Source organism: Mercenaria mercenaria, unplaced genomic scaffold (genome assembly GCF_021730395.1).
Source record: "Mercenaria mercenaria strain notata unplaced genomic scaffold, MADL_Memer_1 contig_2137, whole genome shotgun sequence".
In the NCBI taxonomy this organism is placed as follows: domain Eukaryota; kingdom Metazoa; phylum Mollusca; class Bivalvia; order Venerida; family Veneridae; genus Mercenaria; species Mercenaria mercenaria.
The window spans coordinates 35,501-52,485 of NW_026460177.1; the positions used below are offsets into that span (position 1 = coordinate 35,501).

General features: G+C 35.0%; 1 long non-coding RNA gene across 1 annotated transcript; it reads right to left on the reverse strand.

Moving 5' to 3' along the window:
• Positions 1-1,334: 1,334 nt before the first annotated feature.
• LOC128552197 (uncharacterized) lies at positions 1,335-3,734 on the reverse strand. The gene is made up of 3 exons (XR_008369005.1): positions 3,589-3,734; positions 3,010-3,128; positions 1,335-1,453 (listed from the first exon to the last, which is right to left on the reverse strand). It is a non-coding gene; the product is annotated as an uncharacterized LOC128552197 (long non-coding RNA).
• Positions 3,735-16,985: the final 13,251 nt, after the last annotated feature.

Genomic DNA, 16,985 nt, shown 5'->3' on the forward strand with positions numbered 1-16,985 from the left:
AGCACCAGAGAAAACACAGAAATCCCTGTCTGTAATGCAAGAATTTTAAATGGAAAATAAGAAGGCCATAATGATATTATTATTATTATTATCATACCAGATTTATATAGCGCTCTTTTCCTGATAAACATATTCAAAGGCACCTTACATATAATTAGCGTAGCCATACAGGGCGTAAAATTCATCCTCTACTAGTACAGACACAGGGCGATCTGACCAGAGAGACAGAGTAAGATAAAGCCCCCAGAACAGACAGAGAGAAACCCTTTTTAGATACAGGCCTGGTCTGATAACTTAGCCTAGCTCTTTGCAAATAGACAGTCTGGTTCTTTCAAGTGCCAGGTGCATAGCACCTATACACGCCAATTTGTCTTTCCTGGGAAGATCCAGTACAGGCTTCTTAGGTGGGAGACACACAAAAGAAATTTCCAGTGCCTGGACCAGGATTCAAACACCGTACCTCTGGACTGACAGTCAAGTGTGTTACCACTAGACCACTAGCCCACCTATATGATGACACAGGAATCTAAGACACAAATAACTTTGCCACCCTAAGGCAGCCATATCTAAATAAAGAAGAATGATTTTAAGATATTTGGTAGATAGTTTTTTTAAGGAAAATAGACAGTCTGGTTCTTTCAAGTGCCAGGTGCATAGCACCTATACACGCCAATTTGTCTTTCCTGGGAAGATCCAGTACAGGCTTCTTAGGTGGGAGACACACAAAAGAAATTTCCAGTGCCTGGACCAGGATTCAAACACCGTACCTCTGGACTGACAGTCAAGTGTGTTACCACTAGACCACTAGCCCACCTATATGATGACACAGGAATCTAAGACACAAATAACTTTGCCACCCTAAGGCAGCCATATCTAAATAAAGAAGAATGATTTTAAGATATTTGGTAGATAGTTTTTTAAGGAAAATTTCTATACAATTTCTATACAATTATTTCTAAACTCTACCAGCAGTTTCTGAGAAAAAGATTGTTAAAAGTTTTTCCTTCAGGTTGCCATGGCAATCAGAATTCTGCATGGGTGACCTAGATGTGAAGGAATCATCAAAAGAATATTTCTATGTGGTATGGATGACACTGGTTTAATTGTTTAGAAGGAGAATGTGTTTTTAAAGACCCTGTGGACCAGGGACAACAAGCAGATGAACAAATCACATTCAATAATTGTCCTTAGTTGAATACTTTGTATTATTTTCATGAAAATCAAAGCTACTTTATATACTTTGTGAAGTCAAAGACAATGAAACTACTGATTCCTCTGTCTACAGCAGTTTTATCATCAAGTATACCATATTCTTAAACTGGTATCATCCTTACCTTTTTTCTATGACAATCAATTCAAAGCAATAAACAAGTCAAACTAGTGTGCACACAACAATCTGAGCTTCTTGGTTTGTCAATGGCATGCTGCAGCAAGATCTATCTCACAGATTTCTCTGCAAAATAAAAGATATTTCCTCATATGATATATATATATATATTGGATTAATTCCCTTTCTCTTATTGTTATATATTTAGACACACTGATGAGCCATTCACGGCGAAACTAGTTTGTGACTTTTATATCAAAATTTAAGAAAAACTAAGCGAGCGTGTAAAGTCATTTTATAATTTTACGATATTTTGTTCCCGTTCCGGGTTCTTTTTTATTCGTTAGTACACACACACACACACACACACACACACATGTATACACATGTATAAAGAATATAAATCGCTATTTACCGTCCAAATTAGTTTACTAACCTGCATCACTTATATTTCAAATGTCAAAAACATCATCGATTAATGATTTCTGTATAACTTTTATTTCTTAACTACAAAGCATTAAATAGCAAAACAATTAGAACCTTTTTTCTTTATTTCTAAGGTAACAAATTTACAGTTCTAACTTTTGTAAAGGAAAAATCCTCACATAGAAGAGATACAGACTGGGCATGAAAAATGTCCTTAATCTGACCTTGACCTTCAAGACATGGGTCTGAACTTTGTACACAACACATTGTCTGATACTGGCAAATGTTTTGCCATGCTAACTAAACATCAATTCATACATAAAAAGACAGACATGATGGCCCTAAATAGCTCAACTGAACTTCACAGCTCAGTTGAATAATTTTCGTAGAGAGTCACACAAGAAAAATACCTGTAAAATCAGTTTGAAATTTTGCCAGCATTTTCTGACAGGAAGATTTTTAAGGTTTCCTTTTTATACATGTAGGAACCACACATAGAGGAAAATGTTCTGACAACTGGAATAGTTTGAACAAACCAGTACAGGGTCATCGAAGAATTCTGTGGAATTATTCCAAAATTAGACAAGCAATGACTATTGAAGAACTTTCTATTTATAGGTCAGGTGGTCATGTTTCAATGTTTGCAAATTTTCTTCTTCAGCCTGGGTATACTTTGAAGTCCCCACCTGGAATGGAAGGAATAACTTAATCTGTGGAAAAGATTCCACTAAAGCCCATGCTACCTGGCATAACAAGAACACGTAACAGACTGGGCACATCTCCCTTTCCAAGTAAATAACCCCGTTCAGTGAAAAATGGAGCATACCTACATACCGGAAGTGAAACAGAGTTACAAAACAAGGAGTATTTCATGCAAGATCAGTATTTCATGCAAGATCATCACAATAAACAAGTATATCTTAAGTTTCAATGAGCTTGCATACAAAACAAATCTGGATGGGGACACAGACAAGGACAGCTGAACATGGACATGAACTAAAGGAAGAGTGCATTAGTTTTACTTAACCCACCTATATGGTAGACAAGCTTAAAACTAGTTATCAAGATAAAATGTAGCCACAGCTTTTTTTTGTGTTCTTTTTTTTAAAACTTAGTTACCTCCCTCTAACTGTAAAATCTGTTTTACATAAAATTCAGATTTTTTTTTTAAGAAACTGATTGCATATATTCAGTATTTATCTTAAGTGCAGCTTGATTAGTTAATAAATGATTCTAAACACAAATTATCTTCTTACTTTTTAAATGTTTTCTATGACTGCCATACACATGTTTCACTCATACACCATGTAGAACAAAGACCTGCATCTCTTCACATCTGAACTTCATGGTCTGTAGCTATTCTGCACAAATTTCACTACAAAAAAAAAAGGCATTTTTCACAATGTTTAATGAAGCCAAACACATTCTTGATGCACATTTAGACAGTTTTTGCGCCATTCAGACAGACTGCCAGACATTCAGTCAGAGTAAAACTGTGTAAAAGATAAATAATAAGCACCCTGTATGACATTTATACTTAAGGTTGCAAATCTGTAACTAGTTAGATACCTGAAATAAATCAAAGGTTCTATGACAGTAATAAAAACACTGAAGTATCTCTACAATGAGAAGTCAAGGGCAGGTAATATGCTGAATGGAGTCTGAGAAACAACTACATGTAATATCTTCTTCTGCCAAGTCTGTATTTCAGTATCTCCCATGGACAGACTCAATTCAATCTAGTTTGCTATTATGTTGCTTGGTTATGTTCTATGCTTCCAAAGTATGTTTTCACAGATTTTATTGATATATGTTGCTTTCACATGGATACAAACCTTATATGGTTACCTGGGCACATGTATCAATGATCCACCTGTCCAGACACCAAAACTATATTATCTGGTACTTTCGGATTATGTAGTCCATTCAATGCTTGCAAATATTCTTCTTCAGCCTGGGTAATAATTATGCTTTGAAGTCCCCACCTGGAATAGAAAGAATAACTTATTCTGTGGAAAAGATTCCACTAAAGCCCATGCTACAAGAACATATAACAGACTGGGCACATCTCCCTATCCAAGTAAATAGCCTTGTTCAATGCAAAAATGGAGCATACCTTCATACTGGAAGTGAAAGAGAGTTATAAAACAGGAGTATTTCATGCCAGATCATCACATTAAACAAGTATGTCTTAAGTTTCAATGAGCTTTACTACATACAAAACTAAATCTGGAAGTGGACATAGACATGGACAGCTGAACATGGACACGAACTAAAGGAAAAATGCATCAGTTTATTTAACCCAATTATATGGTAGTCTAGACATGCTTAAAACTAGTTTATCAAGAAAAAATGAAGCCACAGCTTTTTTTGTGTTTTTTTTTTTAAACTGAGTTACCTCCCTCCAACTGTAAAATCTGTTTTAAATAAAATTAAGATTTTTTTAAGAAACTGCATATATATACATATGATTACATATATAACAGGTGTGTCGTGGAGCATCTGATATTGGGGCGGCGCACAACTAAGGCACAACTGCACTCTTTAACAACGTTTGAGTATAGACAATTAGTTTGTTTGTTTGTTTTGGGTTTAACGCCGTTTTTCAACAGTATTTCAGTCATGAAACGACAGGCAGTTAACCTAACCAGTGTTCCTGGATTCTGTACCAGTACAAACCTGTTCTCCGCAAGTAACTGTCATATAGACAATTAAATCGAAAAATTTACAATTTTGCTCGAGCGGCCAATGTTTACACTTTTGCTCGAGCGGCCGCCACACCACCAAAAAGATAAGCCCCCAATTTATACTCAATTCAATTAAAACTAAGATTTTGATTGTTGATACTTTTATTTTTGGCATAACTGGCTCAGAACATCAGACTAAATGAATGACTAGAAATGAAAACAAATATGTATGACTAGAAATAAACATGCACATATTTAAATTGTAAGTCTGGTGTAGTCTGAGCCAGTATGCCTCCTTCTTTCTTGGGTATTGGCTTGAGAGCCTAATCCCATTACGGAGGCATACTGGCAGAGTCCTTAACCAGAAGGCATTGCTCTTCAAGGTGACGAGGCGGGGATGGATGGTGGATAACGATTTATTAAAACGAATAGCTTGTATGTAAACAAGAGTGCTGATGTAAATATCACGTGACTGAATAATAATGAGCTGCGGAAGCGGGTGCAACTTTGATAAGGGAGCTAAGTACATCACGTGACAAGATGAAACCGGAAGCATGTGTGTATCGATAATGTAAACACGATATCAAAAGTAGGAAGATTTTAAATTTCGCATAAACTACGTTTATTACATAAACTTCAATTTATACTCAATTCAATTAAAACTAAGATTTTGATTGTTGATACTTTTATTTTTGGCATAACTGGCTAAGAACATCAGACTAAATGAATGACTAGAAATGAAAACAAATATGTATGACTAGAAATAAACATGCACATATTTAAATTGTAAGTCTGGTGTAGTCTGAGCCAGTATGCCTCCTTCTTTCTTGGGTATTGGCTGATGTAAATATCACGTGACTGAATAATAATGAGCTGCGGAAGCGGGTGCAACTTTGATAAGGGAGCTAAGTACATCACGTGACAAGATGAAACCGGAAGCATGTGTGTATCGATAATGTAAACACGATATCGAAAGTAGGAAGATTTTAAATTTCGCATAAACTACGTTTATTACATAAACTTCAACTAACTTCTTGGTGATTCTGCTAATTGACAATACAGATGTCCCTAAACGCTCTATCGATTTCCGCCTTTTCGCCTATCCAATTTTGCATAAATGTAGAAGGTTGATGGAAAAATCTTGCACTTTTTCAAAACAACTGTAACATCATCTTCTCGTTTCTGGCCAAATTATTGGTGTGGCGTGCGCTGACCCTGCTGCTCGAGTTGCAATGCCTCAGCCTCTGTATAACTCTTTAAAACAAGGTAGGATTTGCTCTCTGAAATGTAGTCGAACTAATCTGACATATACAGTTTGTTTTATATTGTGACAGTCCAACTGTAACTGCGGTGGCTGCAAATGTCAGAAATTAAAAAGCCACCACTCAGCGACAGTAAGCTTGTCTATCTGAAATGGGTCTAGCTATGTTTGATAGCTCTTTAAAAAATTTCAGTTTTATATAGAATATATATAGGGAGCAATATTTACTGTAGTGCGACTCTTCTGGCTCTTTGGTAGCAGGGTACACTTCGAATTTTGGCCCCCGTCAATATTTGTAATAATTAGAACTTTGTGATTTTGGATGTCTGTAAATTAAGGTTAGAGATAATGATTGTTAATTCTTTAAAAAATTTATACAGCCGGTACATGTAAAATTCTGATGTAAGTTGTAAAACTAATGCTGCTAGCTTTGTATGAATCAATGAGACACATTTTTGCGGAAAAATTCAAATCACGGAAGGGTTCTGTGCTTGTTGGTTGGTACTCAGGAACATTTCCGCTATTTTGTGAAAAAACGAGTGGATGGGCCCCCATTCCGTTTATATCCTGAATTTCAGTAAGGCCTATAAATTAAGAAATTCAATAAAAGTGGGCATTGTTCTTGCAGCGGGATCATTGCAGGCTGTTCAAAATTGACGACTTTGGCATGTATTTTTAATGGATGGTGTAAAACTTTTGTTTTGATAACTTTCTTTATTCTTGTACATGTTGTATGAGAATCCTGATCTTGCCATTAATTAAAGAGAATTCCTATAGTTTTTTTCCTTTCATAGAATTTTTTTAAATTCACATATATGATAGGAAAATTTGTGCTGAAAACAATGAACAAATAAAAACAATAGGTCACCAGGCTTGTTTTTGTGAAAAATTGTTTTGAACACACCCACTGTTGCTGAAACTGCCAGCAAATTTTCAACATTTTCATAATTTTCTGCTTTTTTATAAATACCAACCGAAATATATATCCAGGCAGCACAATACGTTTTTTTCTTTTTACAGATTTTATTATAGCAGAGCTACCAGCGCCGCAAAGCGGCGCCGACAGCGTCGCATTACGGTTAGACGTATGAAAAAGAAAACAAAAAGAGAGATCCAACTGTGTATACTACCAAGTTGAAAATTCGTGGTACTTTTTGGAATCGGTGTTGTTCGGATTTTTTCAAGTACACTATGCACATAGTAATTAATCAGTAAAGACGTCTGTAGACGCTTACTGTTTACGGTTGACAAAAGCGTCTCGCTTACTGCTTTGAATATTGAATAAAAATGCAGATGAGCGTTCGATAATAAGAAATAAGTGCTAAATACATTTTCTACGAAGAAAAAAGAAATAAAATACAATATTTTCATTTTGAAACGACTTTCGTCACGCTGCCATTACTGAACTTTATCAGATTTCTATATATACTTATGTTTGTCTGTTGACGTCATAACTCCACAATGGTGTAGTGGTTAGCGAGTTCGCGTTGTAATCCAGAGGTCGTGAGTTCGAACCTCACCTGCTGAACCAATTTTTTTTTTTTTAATTTTTATTTTTTTTTATTTCATTTTTTTTGTATTATTATGAGTTTTGAAAATATTGTATAACTAAACTCATTCATGTGAAATTTAACATGTGTTTAGTTTTGGTGTCAGGTTCCACTGTAGTGCCTGTGTAGTAGTCAGTAGACATAACTTAAAAAAAGAAAAGCTTTAGGATCAAAATATACAGGCATATAACTGTGAAAAGCAAATAATGCTCTTCTCCCCGTTCGCAAATATTTCATCCGTTAGCTTTAAAATCACTGAGCAGAGTTTATCAAAAAAACAAAAAAAAAAAAAAAAAAAACAATTGGCGATGAATTATCAACAAACATCAAAAAGGTTCTTACTACCATCCCTATTCTATAGTGCTAAAAGATTAACCATTTTTGGGTTTAGAACAGGCTTTGTACAGCCATGTAAATGATTGTAATTTTCTCATACCAGGCGTCTGTTATAGCAGTATTTTTGACTGAAAGTTGGACACATTCTTCCTTCCAAAAAGAACCAAAATTTGACAATAATGACATTTAAAAGAATTACAATACTAGTAGTCATTTCCAGGATTGAGTAAATACTAATTTCTATTAACTTTGGAATTGGAACATTAACTTTTTACATTAAGTCCTCATTGCCAAACATTCACACGCAAAGACACAGAATTCCTTTGGCTATTGGCCTAATGAGATTCTGTTAGGTTTGAAATTTTCAAAGTTCAAGCTTTTCAAGTTTGAAGGAGTTATCATTTTGTGACTGGTTTCCAGTATGATAATAAGTTATGTAAAATTGTTGATGCAGTACGTTTTAATAAGAATAACAGAAATTATTCAAATACGTTTTTTTTCTTTATCTTGGTGCAGATGTTAATCTATACCGAACTTTCTTTTGATTATATACAGAATATTTGTGGAGTTTTCACATGTCGAGAATTAATCTTGATGCAGTCTAAAACATGCATTCAGAAATCATGAATTATCATTAATAATTTTAATAGATTTAAAGAACATAAACTTCCTAAACGAATCCATAATTCCAGATAATTCCAGCACCACTCCTTTTAAGTTTAATTTTTAACGGGCACTGGTGATTTTTCATGGGAGCTCTGCCTTTTAGGTAGCACCTAATTTCATATTATACTTATTTGATATCATAGTCATATTTGTAATACTCTATCCTTACAATAATGGGTACAAATGAAAAAAAATATTGTTTCATATTTACTTTTGTGAACTTTTTTCCATGAAAAATACCCATAGTGAAGAATATTTTTTTTAATTTTGAAAAAACTCTTTCATAGAATTTTTTCTTTTTCTTCTTGTGTATAGATAATTGTATTGTGAGCATAAAAATGGCTAAAAATGTATGGGTCACCAGGCTAAATTTTATGTTAAGACCGCTAGAATACAACACCCGTTCGGACGGAAATGGCGCGAACCTGGCCAAATTGATTACATGTATGTCTGCTAAAAGTTAAAAAAAAGTTTTAAAAATTCTTAATTCATTCTATAATTGAATACTAAATAATCTGAAGGGTGATATTGTCTTATCAGTACTAAGTCAATTATCTTACATTATATGAACAACACTGTCTTTGTACTAAAATGCGATGTGAAAACACAACCACAAAATAGCAAGATACCTATCAGGCATGATACTTGTCAATACAACATAAACCAGTATCAACATTTGATTAGGCCAAAAAAAAAAATATATATGTTTCCTGTGACATGCCAGAAAAAAATAGGGTAGGGTAGGTTGATTTTTTTTTTTTTTTTTTTTTTTTTTTTAGAATACACATCTTTACAGTAGTGGAATTCCCTTGTCTTTGCTTTTGCCTATTGTCTTATCAATACATATAATTATGTCTTTACTAGATGGTAGATGCTATACACTTTAAATACACTGCTTTTTATATACCCTTTGGCTTTTAGTCAAATTTTTAAATACATGCCGTCAGAATATTTCAACAGATGCACCTTTGGGTTTCCATTGGTTCAAGCCTAGCTTAAACTCATGATTTTTTATGTCAAGGCAGGGGTGTAATTTTTTTCCACACCACCTGGCTTGCAGGACTACTAACCACTAAAATCTGCTTGCCCTTAGTGAACAGTCACTTGCCATTATAATTGACATGTTTAATATTGTCACTTTTATGAAAGGAGTATTATACAATTAGTAAATTTCAAATGTAACACTCAGTAGACAAATGCTATTCTCTTGTACCCTACATTTCCTTTTTAAGGTGGCATATTTGTTCTTCTTAAACTTCCTTATTACAGCAGACATTTTTATTTTTCTTTCCTGTATTTTTGTCAGTAGCACCAGCCAGTTGCTCTCCAAAATAACTGCAGCGATAGTAATAATAATTAAAGTCTATCCCCTCCCGTATTTTCCTAAACTATTAGGACAGCATAAAATATTTAGTTATTTTCATTTTCTCAAGACTTATTTCCCGAAAATAATTATTTTGAAAAGTGTCCCCAAAATATGGACATAATTATCATCATCCACACACCCTTTGTGAAAGCGAAAAAAAAAACAATTATCGGAAATTATTCAGTTTATAAGCTAAGTAATTGGCCTTGTTTTCATCATTAATTAACACCTTCTAAAGAGCTAACAGAAGTGTGTCGGTATCACAGCATCTGAAGAGAAGATCAAAGCGGTATAGTTGCCCGAGATTGTCATGGCATTACGTCATGTTTTCGCGCCATGTGAAACATCACTGTTTGATCGTACCGCCTCGCTTCTTTAAATTGTTGAGAAGAAATCAATAAAAAAGTTTCTTCTTTATTTTTTTTAAAAGCGAATGTACAACATCACGAATGACCTCTGTGACCTGTTTGCCCTCAAAGAATTTACATTATTGTTAGAGAAGAATATCTTACAAAGTGTGGTGTCAAAAATAATACTTGTACGAAAAGATTCATTTAAAACTTAATTAAAAACCGCAACAACATCATACTGCGTTATTCTAAAGCCACATTTCTACTTACATTCACGAGGTCACGTAACCTATTCTGTCGCGCTAACAGAAATCTGTTTGCGAAAAATCGTTCTACTCCATGTATTTAAATTGCTGCCGCTTTTTCATTATTTAAGATTTTTTAATTCTGTTTTTTATACTTTCTGTTCAAAAGTCTGAATTTTATGACCATATTATGTATCATTTATTTACTTTAAGAAAGAAATAAGTAATTAAGATCGCGCTGTTTGAAATGTTACAAGTGATTACATGAAAATTTGGCCGTTTTTATTGAATTTTGCCTACATTTTTGTCAATGTCTTATTAAAATTATTATAGAATTTAAACTGTATTACTTCTTAAGCGGTGTTGAAAATTTGAAGCGATTATATTAAAAAATGAATGCACTACGCGCTTTTTTTGTGTTCGTGTCGATAAACAAAAGTAATGGCGAGATTAGATATTACGATAGGCCGCAAGTGCTCGTGGAATGGAAAATTACCGGCATGACGTTTTGATATATCCTTATGATTCGCGGGTTGATTCCAGTCAATCCAGGTATTTTTTCGTGATATAATTTCTGAATTTGGTAAAGTTACGACGTAAAAACCACTCGCCCGATCGGTCGAGTATACAGCGAAGTCCACTCGTCCAAAGAGCTATAAAAATAAATATTCTTTGACTCGTCCTATCCAGAATTTAACTCGTCAATGTACGATGGAGGTGAATATAGAACTGTCAGATCCTTCACAAGAAACTGCCTGTCGGCGGGTGGACTTGTTCAAAAAGCCTGGTGAATGTACATCGATCCGATGTTCCGAAATGAGAGCATATAATTTTTTTCGTACCCGCAAATTTTCGTCCGAAAAAAAGTTTAGGGTCGGGGGCTAAAATTAGGGTCGGTCGGGTCACCGGAAACATACATATTTTTTTTATACGCCTTACTGATATAACTTATCAAAAATGTCATTTCATTCAAAATTCCTCATATTTAAGATTGTCTGTAACATGTTTCAACAAATGTTGCCTTCAGTTCAGTTTTCCATAGAAAGTGTCGGCTGCGCAGAAAGATGCGCATAAAAAACTAGAGGAATTCCCTTTAAATCCACAAAACATGCACACAATTTATAAAATGGCCTCCCTGATTCTGCTCATAAGGGAAGTGCAAAATTGCGACTTGCTACATGTAAGACTGTCCGTGCCCAAAATTTTCGAATCTAAGTATACCCTGCTACCTTTATTTTGACATTATAATTTCATGAGCGTCTACCTACAGAGACTAATTTTCGACTTCAAAATAGCAAAATGCATAAAAAAAACATTAATATATACCTATATTAAAATAGTCCTTACAAACTCCTTAATAAAATCGTAAATTGCATGATACCTATTATCAAAAATAAACTTGAAGAAGTTGGTACGTCCTTTTTCTTGCAACATCTGTGCAAATAGCGGAGACGTAAAAAGGGGAGGTAATTATTACATAAATCAACTATCAACGTAAGGTAAGTATCCGTCCCAGGATGCAATAAACTTAGTTACTAGAAAAGAAGAATGAATCATTGAATATAATGTACAACACTGGGTTTATAAGTATAAGTAAACACTCTAGATCTATTTTCAGCTCAGTTTTTCAACTGGTGGTGTTCCCTTCCCTAGCCCACTTGCCTTTCTGTTTGCAGGTAACTGATAATATTCTGAAGGAGGCGAAAGAAACGCCTACACAAGTCCCCAAGTTCAGACAGAGTTATAAATTTTCCTGTCAGAGAGTTTAGACTCTAACCTTAGGTTTCATTTCATAAGTTTTGATTAAACATGAACCGGGTGTATTAATATTTCCAACTGTTTTTTGAATGGAAGATGGGTTAACAACACTTTTTGTTGGGACTCAAGTTCACTTTCAATTTCTGGGAAATAAATGTCTCTGATGTACGATAGCTCAGAACAATTCCAAATTTACATTTCCTTCTTAACACAATCTACAGGTTGGATCGACTTCATTTTATAAAATGCTACTCCGTACGTACGTGCCGTTCGGCAGTTTTAGTTTGACCGAAATTCTATTCACTCTTCTCGCAGAATTATCAGGAATTCGAAATAGTGGTTGCGGTTTTTTTCCGGAGTATTTGTACAATTCAATAACTTTAAGAGTTTGCAGAACGATGCACGTGTAAGAATACTTTGAGTCAATTAGTTTTTAACTTTTATATGAAGTTGGCGTTTCCGAGCAGGAAGAATAACTGGCGCAATCAACGTACCTTCAACTTCAGACAGGCAGTATTTGGGAAGAATAACTGGCGCAATCAACGTACCTTCAACTTCAGACAGGCAGTATTTGTAGAGAATCTTTTCAAGTTATAGAAACGAACCAGCTATCACTTTCTATTCAACTTTTGGCGGGCTGATGGCGAGCTAACCCTTTTTTTTTCAACAGAATCCTCGGACTTTAAGTAAATACTATAGAACATGTTCAAGACTGGTGTAGTGCCACCTCGGCAGGTAATAGACCAGAGATAAGTATAAGAATCTTTCACTAGCAGCGGGTAAAGATGGGAATATCCGGCACTCGGGTAACTGTTTAGGTAGTATTACGAGGCTCCTGTCGAGTCACCGCCTAAACCAGATATTCCCATCTTTACCCACTGCCAGTCATTGATTCTTTTTCTTGCATGCCTTATTATTCAATTTTTAAAAGATATAAAGAAAAACGAAGGTTTTATTTTGTTATAGCAGCGTAAGGGTGTAAGATGATTTTTTTCCAGCACCGGAAAAGCACGGGAAAATCCTGTCCGGCATGCAAGAAAGACAACAGCATCACTTGTATTATTGGGAAGTGATGGAATTTGCTATTAAGTCTTTTTTTGGAAGCGTTTGAGACTTCTTTAACATGATATTTCCAGTCCATATAAAAGTATGGGGATTACATATATGTGTTCAGTATGACAAAATAATGCAGTGATGAGATCTCATTTGTATGCAAGAAGACTGTATAACGTTTTGTGCGATTTTTCTATATTATGATCTATTTGTGTGTAACCAATATTGACTAGAGTGGTTGCAAACTTCAACACAGTGATACTTCCACTTATCAGTACAGTAGATTGTTTGACAATATTCGTGCGCGGATGTTGGGGTGTTAATTCAGTTTACAACGTAAGCCTATGGGTGTTTGCTTTTTAGCATGTTTGTGCACATTTCCAAGATGACAACAGATACTGATATCATTTTTGGTAATTTTAAGTACATAGTAACTGAAAAATTAGATTAGACAGTAGAACATGTTTTCGTGATGATATCAATCTCAGGGATCCGTCACATGCCATGATTTAGAGATTTTTTCTTGATTCTCTATATATGGTTTATATGTGATTTTTATCTTGAATTTCATTAAAAAGCATTTAAAAGAAAGTTTACCCCTCTACCATAGCATCTGACGGATCCCTGTGATCTCTATCAATACAGGTAGGCAAGTAAGCAACAGAATAGTACTTGCGTTGCTTTTTAGACGATATTTGAGAAAACCCGAAAAATCGTATGAAAATACGCCTGCTTTGTCTTAAGAAGTAGCTACTTGAATATAAAGTGTTTACATAATTTCCCGATCCCCAAAAGCGTTGTATATAATGCGATCTTCCCAGAAAAAAAAACTGACAAAACTTTCCTTTACTCGTTTGGCTGTATACGCTGGGAGCTTGCGTTAGGGTCAGACGATATTTGCGAAAATACGCCTGCTTTGTCTTATGAAGTACCTCTTTGAATATGAAGTGTTTCAATAATTTAAGCATTGTATATGATACCAAAACTGACAAAACTTCTCTTCACTCGTTGGGCAGGACTGTACACTCGAAGCTGCGTTGCGTTAGCATGGTTAGGTTTTCGGATGATATTTGACAGGGTACTGGAACTGTAAAACTGGCCAACAAAGTGTATATGTCACGTGTATCTGAGCGATAGGTTGTTGTACATTGAACATGCGGATAGCATTTGAGAAAGAATGAACAATACTATAGAACTTTGACGACGAGCATGCCATTGGTCGCTATTGCGTAAATAAATACAGTGCTTTAGGGTATAGCGGATAGCTAACTAATTTTTCCAGTTTTCCAATTCATAGAAATGAAACTTAGTAGTTTTTTTTTTGTGTATTTCGGACAGAAAACAGCTATATTCTTCAAAACATTCAGCTTTTAATAGAAATTCATGTGTTTTTTTCTCCCCATGCCATTGTTTACATATGCGTCGATTTAGGGTGTACAGGATAGCTTTGGTCATTTCTTCCATTTCTAGTTTAAAATCCACATCTAAAAAAACTTCCCAATATTTTTTCACAATAAATAAGAATAATAATATATTACCTTTTCAAAAACACTCAGCTTTTTAAATTTCTATCAAATACTTTTTTTACATACACACTGATTTAGTCAGAAGGGGATAGCTTCAATTTTCATTTGATGACATATGAAAAAATAAGTAAAAAATTAAAACATATGTCAGAGTGTCTGTTTGCATGCCAGTAAAAGAATGATACGAAAATTTATACAATAATTCAAGTCTAAATATAAAATTTACCAAGCTATCCTCTATACCCTAAAATCCGCTATACCCTATCTTATTTATTTTTCTGTGTCTGCTCTATTAAATGACTATAAAAACAGCGTGAGTTGATGTCAATTATTGCCCGTGTTCATGTGCTATTCCCAATGTCCATGATTTAATTGAACAACCTTCATGCTTTCAAAAATAGGTGAGAACGGATTAACTGGTCTTTCATGAAACGTGCTATCACGTGACCTTGTTGCTCACGTTTAGGCGTTGCCGCCATATTGAATTACGAAAGGGACAAAGAAAACACTGCGCTGCCAGAAGAGAAATACGAATGACATAGTTGTAGACCTGGTGAATACTTTAAACGTCAGGTATGTAGATTTTCTCTAGTTTTTCCCCTTTATTGGTCAAATCAGTGGGATGATACATGTACGTAGTTGAGCAATGAGAAGAAATTTCCTCCCCCGCCAGGGCATGCGCCTATCTTTATTTCATATGATAATGCAAGAAAATGATTAAAACTTGTAACTATAGGTAAAGTAATGAAAAATCCTTAGCCTTGTATGGAATAAGCTTGATTTGGCAATATAACAAATTCAGTGTTGTACAGGGGCGGGTACAGGATTTGGTGTTAGAACTTAGAGGACCCCCCTACTTGCTTTACACTACAAATATTTTAAGCACCAGAAAATTTTTAAAACAATGGAGCCATCTTATGCATTCTGGACGACCTGAGGTACTTCATTTGCAGGGGCGTAGGGACGATTTGAGCATTGGCGTGTGAGCAGCGGAGGGGTTGGGTTTGGGAAGGGGGAGACCAACTCCCATTCACGGGATTCGGGGTGGTCCCGGGGAAATTTTGCATATAGCTAGAGTAAATGGTGTTTTCGTCCCTACTTACAGTTTACTGTGTTTAAACACTAATGGCGGTACAATGTTAGATACGAACAATGTCTTGCCAGGGTAGAACCAGTAATGTCTATGTAGGGGGTCAAGCACAAGACCCTGACTTTAAGGGGTAATCCAAATTTTATGCCATTTTAGTTATTAAATGGTATTATTGAGGTAAAATGCAATTCACTGTTTCTGAAATAAACACTGAATATATACCAGAATAAGCGCTTTGGAGACGCAAAATTGCGAGGCTGGTTGGCCTTTTCCATTTTTAAGTGGAAGCTGTAATACTTGTTAATGTAATGTATGAGGATTTTTCTACATTTGATGCATTGAATTTAATCATTATGACTGGTATCTTTGATACTTGAAACTAAAGGTTTAGGTGTCAAAAATATTTAATTAAATATATTATAGACATCTTAAGATGCCGATTTGCGTTTGTGTTTTACTCAAGATATTTACCTTTGTTGGCAAATTTTGAGACACATTAATTGCAAATGTCTATAATCTGTTCAGCAGTAAGCAATTAAATACGAATAACTTTCATTAATTAAAGTAACTTGGTCATTGCGGATTATCGATTTTGTACAATACCCCGTCACCAAGGTGATCTAAAAAGGTGTCAGCGATATGACAAGATTCTGTGTACATGTCAGTCGCAGATGCACTTCATGATGAATTGATAATTGGCAAGGGAAGACCGCTGTACAGTATTTATTCTCAATTATATTTTCTAGCATTTTCAAGAATTAACGAATTCGGCATTTCGCCACTCCTCAAAATATTGGGGAGGCATGGGGCGGCACTTCTGCCCCAGCTCCTACGCCCTTGATTTGCTATTGACAAAGGACAGGTTTTGTAAAAAATCAAAACAAATAACATGCTAACTATAGTCACATTTTATGAATTGTCAAACTTACTCTTGCGCAAGTATCTCTGATTCTTAGCCCGATTTCTGAGTTTTTTTATTGGGAGGTTTATCCTAGGACTATTTAACATAAAAATTGTAAAGAGCTTTATAGGAGCTCATGCAAACTTTGTCAGCTTTTAAATGTGCGAGCATAGTGAGTGAGACAACAATGCATATTTTTTCACCAGAAACAAAAGACAAATTACTTGTGCGATAGAAAAAAATGCATATTCTATATTTTTCATTCAGCACAGAAGACAAATTACGTATTTGAACATAGCAAGTGAGACAAAAAAAAATACCTGTTTTTCACCCAGAACAAAAGATAAATTAGTTGAATTCTTCATGTGAGGAAGCCATCCAGCTGGCTTACGGAAGGTCGGTGGTTCTACCCAGGTGCCCGCTCGTGATGAAATAATGCACGG